General features: G+C 44.2%; 1 pseudogene; it reads left to right on the top strand.

Moving 5' to 3' along the window:
• Positions 1-2781: 2781 nt before the first annotated feature.
• On the top strand, positions 2782-7327 carry LOC107294430 (annotated as a pseudogene).
• Positions 7328-9044: the final 1717 nt, after the last annotated feature.

Here is a 9044-nt window from a genome sequence, read left to right as displayed (position 1 = left end):
GTTCATCCGGAGCTGCTATTTGATTGGTTTGGACCAGTGTTCTTCAAACTTGGCCACATGCTGGCTGGAGAATTCTGGGAAATGAAGTCCACACACATGTTAAAGTGGCCAGGTTTGGAAAATCATTGGTTTCGATTGACCGTACTAAGAGTTGGGAATGATGTTTGTTGAATGCTGAAAAATCTGTGGTTGTGAGACCAAGAGTGGTGTTCGCTTTTTAAAACACACTTTACCATTTCTCTCTACATCAGTGGTTCTCAACTTTCCTAATGCCGCGACCCTTTAATACAGTTCCTCATGTTGTGGTGACCCCCAACCATAAAATTATTTTCGTTGCTACTTCATAACTGTAATTTTGCTACTGTTATGAATAGTAATGTAAATATCTGATATGCAGGATATATTTTCATTGTTACAAATTGAACATAATTAAAGCATAGTGATTAATCACAAAAACAATATAGCAATGCTCGCTGGAGAAGCTTACTCTTCCTTGCTCAAAAATGTTGGGAGGGAGGGAAGGGGAAAAAAGGAAGGAAGATTGAAGGGGAAAGGAAGGAAGGAAGGAAGGAAGGAAGGAAGGAAGGAAGGAAGGAAGGAGAGATTGAAGGGAAAGGGATGGAGATGGAAGGAAGGAAGATTGAAGGGGAAAGGAAGGAGATGGAGAAGGAAGGAGATTGAAGGGGAAAGGAAGGAAGGAAGGAAGGAAGGAAGGAAGGAGAGATTGAAGGGGAAGGGAAGGAGATGGATGGAAGGAAGGAAGGAAGGAAGGATCTTTGGAGAGTCATGTTTTTCCAGATGGTGATGAACTGCAACTCCCAGCATTCCCCACTCTTCCACAGTGCTTTTTAGGGCTGCTGGGGATGGTAGTCCAGTAAGGTCTGAAGACACAGATGCCCTCCGACGGTGAGGGAGGCGGGCCAGGCGGCATGGGGGAGGCTCCGGCGCGGCGCGGAGAGCAGCCGGGGGCAGAGCGCGGCTGGGCAACCAGGAGGCGTGGGGATTGGCTCGGCGCCGCAGCTCAGCTCAGCCAGGAGCAGCAGCAGCAGCAGCAGCGCGTTGCCCGAGCAGGGCAGGAAGAGAGGAGGTGGTGGTGGCAAGTCATGAAAGCAGCGTCCACACGCTCAGGGTGCAAACGCCTTGGACGGTTTGGCTCCCCCACCCCTTTATTTACTGATCTGCCACAAGCTCGTGCAAACAAGCCCCGAGGAGTTCTGAACGAGCGGTCGTTTTAAAAAAAAAAAAAGCTTTCAGCAACGAGGCAGGAAGGGGAACTCGGTCATGGCTCTTTTTTTCCCTTTCTCGGCGACTGGGAAGGCAGCAGCCAGAGACGCCGCTTCACAAAGGGAGGCGGAGAGAGGGGCGAGGGGGAAAACCTCACTCAACTTTCGCCCTTATCAGACCCGGTTCCCTTCTGGTCGACCCCCACCCATCGACCCGCCCCCTTCACCTCCCGGTACAGATTGACACTACCCCTCAGGAGTATTTCGCCAGCCTTTTTTTTTTACCTTTGCCCTGCGCTTCTTCCAGACGGAAGCCAGGCAAGAGGACCTGAAAGACGCCGAGCTACCTGGCCAGCGCCTGTTCGGTGCGGCGGCAGGCAGGCCTAGGCACTCCTGGGCGGCCATGGCAAGCGGCAGCGATGGCACAGGCCGACCACCAGCTGGGCCACCAGCTGGACCAGCCCAAGGGAGGTAAGCCACCCGCCGGGCCCCACGCGCGCCAGCTAACCTCCCAGCGCCCGCCGCTGCCCCGCTAGCCTCACCTTGGCCACCGCCCGTTCGGTGCAGCGGCAGGCAGGCCCAGTCGCTCCTGGGCGGCCCTCCCACCCCTGGCCCTCTTTTACTTACATTTAGTAGTTGCTCAGCAGGGAGGGGTGGAAACTTCCAGAAAGGTTGCCTTAGGTGCAGACAACTTGCAGCAACGTTTGCCGACTGGGACTTTTGGCGGGCTCAGCAGGGCAGAGACAGCCTGGACAATTCCTATTGGCTTTTGAAAGCCAATAGAATTAGACTCTATTCAAGAGAGTCTATTCTATTGGCTTTCAAAAGCCAATAGAATAAGAGGGAGTAGCACAGCTCATGAAAAAGGGGAACCCCCCCCCCAAAAAAATGCCAGACTGCGTTTCATAAGGATTCTATGAGGAAAAACTCCAGGACTTTGGCGACCCCTGTGAAATGGTCGTTTGACCCCAAAATGGGTCGTGACCCACAGGTTGAGAACCGCTGTGTTAGCTGAACAGGAGGTAAATAGTCATGAAAGGGCATGCGCCAAGAGGAGCGCACTGTTTGGTTTGGAATTAATGCGCATGCGCTGTATTCCAAGTCGCAATAGTAAAAACTACTGCACATGCGGCTTCTGTTCATCTGTTTTTTTTCTGGAGGAAATATCTCAGTTCTGGGAGGGAAATGAATGTCAGAATCAAACTGCCTGCCTCCTTGTTCAGATTTTCTCTATTCTGTAATACAGAAGCATCCTCAGTTAAAAAAGAATGCATTTAAACAAATCAGAAAGATGACTTGAGCCTCAAAGTTATATTTGGGGTGTTCTTATATATTCCAAGAATGAGATTTCTTTACATTTCTGCTGGGAGGATATTCTAATGACGTGGGCCATCTGTTGAAAAGCCTGATATAGTTTTATTTATCTTATGATTCAATTTACATAGCTGTCCATCTCAACAATGACTCTGAATGGGGGTCAGTGATAAAATTAAAATAATACACACATACACACAAGCCAAAATACACAGCAGCTAAGAAAACCAACAGTCTTCCAACGATGCAGAAGACCGATCACTTGGCACGCTTGGAGCCCCAGACCCGAACACAGTGCCAGGTTTTTGGAGCATTATGAAAGACAGCAGTTTTATCCTAGGTTATAATTGGCAGCTAATTGTGAATGTGAAACACCATTCAGTACCTGGGATTCTTCTGTACATTCTTTGCCAAAATTGATTTTACTTAATCTGGGATTTGATTGAAATCAGGATATCTGCTGCTGTTGTTTAATCAGTGGAAGAAAGAAGAAAACTGACAAGGTGTCATAGGACTATTTTTGTTATTCTTCTAATGCTGGAGGGTCCCATTGCTGTTTCCTTTCATCTGAGGCATGTTAATATGGAGGGAACCACTGAATGAGATGTAAAGCTCTGCATGATTTATTAAAGTGCCTTTTTCTGGACTTCTCCTACACTAACACTCTTTTAATGTTTTTTTCTTCTCCTTTAATGACACAGTCTATATCCTGAATTGAAACAATTTATCCTTACTACAACAGGAAGTCAATTATCATGCAGTAAATTAAATAGAATGATGTGAGAGATTAAAAAGTTGGAAAGGTGATTGTTGATACATAGAGAATAATGATACAAGATAATAAGGGAAATCTTCAAAATCAAGGATCTGCCATTATTTGTGTCCTTGATTGTATTACTGTAGTCCTATTACCTGAGGAGGAGTCTAATTTAGAGGATAGCTGCTTTATCCACATTCTATTTAAACACAATAATTAAATGTAGACTCTATGGCGCAAATGTGTTAGATTTGTTTTTATTACCATCTTACTTGCTCTTGACTTGAAACACACAGAGGCTTCCATGCTATTTAGGATGTTGTCTTGGACAAATAGTAGCATTGACCTAAATATGAGCCTTGGACAAATATCTGCCTTTGATTCTAGGCCCCGACTGAACTGTTACGGAAGAAAGCACATCTGTCAGGTCCAGGAGGTGATAAGAGTGGCTCAGACCTTATTTCTTTGGATTCAGAAAAGCCCTCAGGACATCTTAACCTCTTTCAGGGGTTGCAAGAGGTCGGCAACAAAGAATACGAGGAGGAGAAGAAGCAGGAAAAGGTAATGGTGGGAAGTAAGATTGGAGTTTGCCAAAATTCTGTTTTCTAGTTTACCTACTTGGGCACTGAGAGCTTTGAGATAGGCAGGCTCCTGTTTATGGGTTCTGAGAACGAAGTATGGACAGTAGCATTAATATTTAGGCACAGACCTTTTAAACATATTAAATAAATCTGCTTGTTGCTAAATGGAATCCTGATTTAGCAGGTTTTTTACACTGAATGTATTTTTTCTTCCTGATAATCTAAACCAGGGCTTTTCAACCAGTGGTACGGGTACCACCTGTGGTACATTGGCACCTGGCAGGTGGTATGGAACCATCCTAGAAAAGTAGCGGGGGAGGGGAATGAGCTGAACCGGTGGCAGCACCGCACAAGCCTGAGCGAGAGATGGCTGGAGCTGCAGGGCTGTCAGGGCTCAGCGGAAGCGCCAGGATCAGCGCCAGGCTCCAGCTGGAGCTCGGTGCTGATCCTGGTGCTTCTGCTGAGCCCTGAAGAAGCACCAATCAGCTGGAAAGCAGCACTGATCCTGGCGCTTCTGCTGAGCCCAGAAGAAGCGCCGATCAGCTGGAATGTTGCAGCATCTCCAGGGTCTTGTGATTTACATTCAGATGTTTGGCAACTGATTCATATTTATGACGGTCACAGTGTCCCAGGGTCATGTGAAGTGACCAAAACCTGCTGCAACCACCCAGCAGACGGGGGAATAAAAACCAAACACACCCCACCCCACCCCCGCTGCCAATCCTCAACAGAAATGCTCACAACAATGAAAACCTTGGACAGGAGGAAGAGCGCCACCGGGTGGGCAGGCAGGTGTCTTGCTCGGCTGTGGCTTGGGGGGGGGGACTTTTTTCAGTGCCATTGTAACTTCGAACAGTCACTAAGCGAACTGTTGTAAGTCGAGGACTACCTGTACTTTATCACTTTCCCCCCCCCCTTTTTTTTGGTCATCAAGTTTTTGACACCTTGCTAGGCGACTGGTGGTACTCGGATGTTGCCATATCCTAAAAGTGGTACAATGGGTGAAAAGGTTGAAAAGCCCTGATTCTAAACAACTTCAGGCTAATATGTTGATGAAAACTCTTCAGTCATCCAGGCAAAGGTGTCTGAAGGTTGAATCATGGCAACTGGATTCAACTTTCAGACACCTTTGTCTGGATGACAGAGTTTTCACTGACATATTGCAACACATTTTGGAGAGGAAGCCCTGAGATTGTGGCAAGAGTTGGTACATTTCAATGACTTTCTGCCGAACTAGCTTGCTCTGACTGATGAAGCTGCTTGGAGGAGCAGTGAAACGTCTCAGACTAATTAAAAAAAATTAGTCCTGTTACCGTGATTCAACCTTCAGACAACTTCAGCTAACTTTTGTATCCTAAATAATCAGGTGCCTGTACCTTAAACCCGAGTAGCCCAATGCCTATTGGTTACTGTTAACTAAAACCTGTCAGGAGAAGGGAGGGATTATAATCAATTAATTATATGCTACATTGGATCCCAGGGAGTCCACTGAATCCATGATAAGCAATTTGCTTTAGAGAAGAATAATAGGGCAATACTTCTTTGGAGAGAATTATATACTTGGACCACCAGAGTGTGTCCTTAAGATGGATGGATGGATGGATAGCATGACTAATTTCCTTGGCTTTTTATTCCTAACAGGAACGAAAGGAAAAAGCTCTAGGTATCCTGACTGACTTGGGCCAATGTGTGGCAGAGTCTCAGACCTCTGCTCCCTGGTACCAGGAGCTGCCAAATCGGAGCAAAGCCATTGCCAAGGATGAGAAACTTAAGGGAAGGCTGGACCCCCTGGCTGAGATGGGGAAATATTTATACAAGAAGAAGTGCTCTCATAAAAAGGAAGAAAAGAAAGAAAAAGGAAAATCAAAGCACAAAGAAAGCAAAGGAAACCTAGCACTTAGGTGGGTATCCTTTTTGTTGTGCACTCAGGAAAATTTGCCAATATCGAGCAGCAAATGGCTATTTGGTGACTGTGATGGAGTTGGTTTTTTTAGAGCATCCACGAGTCAACCGCTCTTTCTTTGTCAGATAGCTTTGACTTTTGGAGAAGAAGCAGGGAGAAACTAAGTTGACTCTAAAATGAAGCCCTTGCTTGATGTAGATAGAATATCAACCTGCAAGAAACAAACTAAGGTTAATATTTAGGGAATCTGGAGGGGTATTTTTTGGCTGATGTTGTTGGAAGAGATATCACTCTGGAGAGCACAATATAGAAGGGTGGGCCTACTGGTGTTTGAGGATTAGATCAGATTTTGTATATAGCTCTCAAGCTACCTTCGTGAGGCCAATGTTTTAGGTGTTTTATTGGGATGCATCTTTCACTTGTCTTGAATAAAGCCAGCTATGTGTAGCCGTTATAGAATCACAGGGCATGACAGTATCAGCTATGTTGGAGTTAAGCCAATTAAAAGAATAGCCATTCTTATGCTCCAGTACTTCATATTCTATGCCTGACATTATATTATCGGCTAGTTTTAACTGGGCCTTTAGGAATACAAAAGCAGATCTGTCCTGCTGAGCTATACAGGTAGTCCTCGACTTACAGTGGAGCCCAAAATTTCCATTGCTGAGCAAGACAGTTAAGCGAGTTGTGTCCCATTTAATGATCTTTTTGCCACAGTTGTTAAGCGAATCTGGCTTCCCCCACTGACTCTGCTTGTCAGAAGCTAGCTGGGAAGGTTATAAATGGTGATCAGATGACTTCGGGACATGTGACACACGCCGCTTGTCAAGCATCCAAATTTTGAACAAGTGACCACAGCACTGTAACTTCAAATAGTCACTAAACGAATGGTTGTATGTTGAGGACTAGCAATAGCACTTACATAGCATATACTACCTTACAGCACTCTCTGAGAGATTTACAGATATCAGCATTTTGCCCCCCAACAATCTGAGTCCTCATTTTACCGACCTTGGAAGGATGAAAGGCTGAGTCAACTTTGAGCGCTGCCAGGATCGAACTCCTGGCTGTGGGCAGTTAGCCTGTAATACTGCATTCTAACCACTGCGCCACCATGGCTCCTACAACTTGTAATTTCTTCCCTACAATTCAGCGCATACCTGGAGAGCCCAAAACAACTGATCATTGAGGAGACACAATTTAGGCAAGCTGTATCTTTGCCTCCCCTCACTTAGAAGAGCAAGGATTGACGAACTTTCCTGGGTCCCGTATCTCTTCACTTTCCTTCCTATTGTTTTCTCTTTTCCTTCACAGGCCTCCATCTTCTTCCACATCATGCTCTCTAGAACAGCTCCGCCAGGAGAGGTTGCAGCGTGAGCAGGCAGAATGAGCTCGAACGGAATCTCTTCTTGCCCAGAGATCTGGAATGGGTCCACTCCGGGAGGAAGAAGAGGAAATGGATGAAAGGAAACGTGGCTACAATTCACAGTTCAACCCTCAGCTGGCAAGAAAGAGAGCAGTGAGAGACAGTCGAATTGAGTGGGTATAAAGCGGGAAATCTGGTTAGTCAAACCCAATTCCTTCAGCTGAAAATGTTCAGCGCAAAATGCTTCATAGAATTCCTGGCCACAAACCTGCAAAATCGGGCCAAAAATGTCTTGTCATATAGCTTCTAGGACAGCTTTTACTCAATTATTATCAGTGCTTGGAACACAATATTGAGCAGGAAAATCGGCCAAGCAATTAATAAATCTATTTTTGCTGTTTGCCTTGAATTGCCAGAAAATAGATAAAAGCTGGATTGATAAAGGATACCATTTCCTGATCCAGTAACTTACCTGCCTAATTCTTTATAGCTTTCCTGAAGGAAAATAAAAATGTTTTTATAAGGGATGATTCTGAATTTAATTTTAAAAGTCAGAAGTAGCAGCAGCAGCAAACCCACCTCACACAGTATGGAGAACTGAGGCAGTGCCATGTACATCTGTCTCAAAATATTAGTTTACTGCCCTAAGAGATGGACCAAGGTATTAAAAGCACCAAACCTGGGACACACTGAGTTCTTCAAGAACGAATGGTGGAAGATCCTGGAGGGATCAATCTTCCGTTTTTTGTACGTGGTCCAGTTAGTTAAGAAAATTAGTATTGCTGGTTTCCTACTGTTGTAATTCAGTGCTCGTTTTTGTATGTGATCTTCTGCCATTAGGGAAATGAGCACGAGAATGATTTTGGACCACTATGAAGATTTATCCCTATAATAAGAGCATGTTGTAATGTTATATTCTCTAGATGTGAAAGACTGGAGCACTGGGCACATGGATCCAGCAACTATGTCTCGCATTTATGAAAATTATGAATCCAAGTGCTGGAGGTGTGGACAACAAGATGCAACTTTTTTTCATATGTGGTGGACTTGCAAGGTTATTAAGGCCTTTTGGATAAAATTGTGGTGGAACTTACAGCAAATTTTTAAAAGAAGAATCTTTTTTTTGCCTCAGTTGTTTCTCCTNGAAGAGTAAAGTTTTACCTACAATGGAGGACTGGAGATTGAAGGTTTCGCATCTTGCTGAAATGGCAAAAATTTCGGCTTATCTGAAGAATCATTCAAATGAACAATTTTTATTAATATGGAGAAGATGGATTGTTTATATTCAAAAAAAGCATAGAATGGTGGAATATAATTTAGGTTTTTAGATAACTTGTTTTTTTGTTTTTTTTTTATATATATTTCACCTACTTATGTAGAATAATATTTTGTGGAGTTAGGGATATTAATAGTAGTTTACTTTTAGTTGAATAGTATCCCGGGATTAGGTTTGGGAAGTCCGGGGGGGTGGGGGGTGGGGCTTTTATTATAGCATTGTGATGTACTTGTGATGTGTTTTTTTTTTATGATGAAAAATAATAAAAAATTTATACTTGGTGAAAGACTGGAGCACTTAACAGTAATGCAGGCTAAGTGATGTAGGAAAGGTTATGATGTGCTAATTAGCCAAATTATATAAAAACAGGATTGTGTAGATCGTCCATGACTTGAAACTTCAAGGTCACATCTTACAAGGATACTTCCTGAACAATAGTCACATAGTTTTGATTGGCTTATTCCACTGCGGGAAACTGATATTGGTTTGCAACTCATGACTTAAAAGCTTAGCACACTTTGTGTACTGGAAACAGTCATGATTTACTGTCTGTGATCAGATTACTGCAGGATTCCCCCAGATTGATTGTGAAATAAGTGGCCACAATTTGCTTCAAATGTTGTA

Source organism: Protobothrops mucrosquamatus, unplaced genomic scaffold (genome assembly GCF_001527695.2).
Source record: "Protobothrops mucrosquamatus isolate PMUCROS unplaced genomic scaffold, P.Mucros_1.0 scaffold1941, whole genome shotgun sequence".
Lineage (NCBI taxonomy): Eukaryota > Metazoa > Chordata > Lepidosauria > Squamata > Viperidae > Protobothrops > Protobothrops mucrosquamatus.
This window is presented reverse-complemented; position numbering and strand designations above follow the sequence as displayed.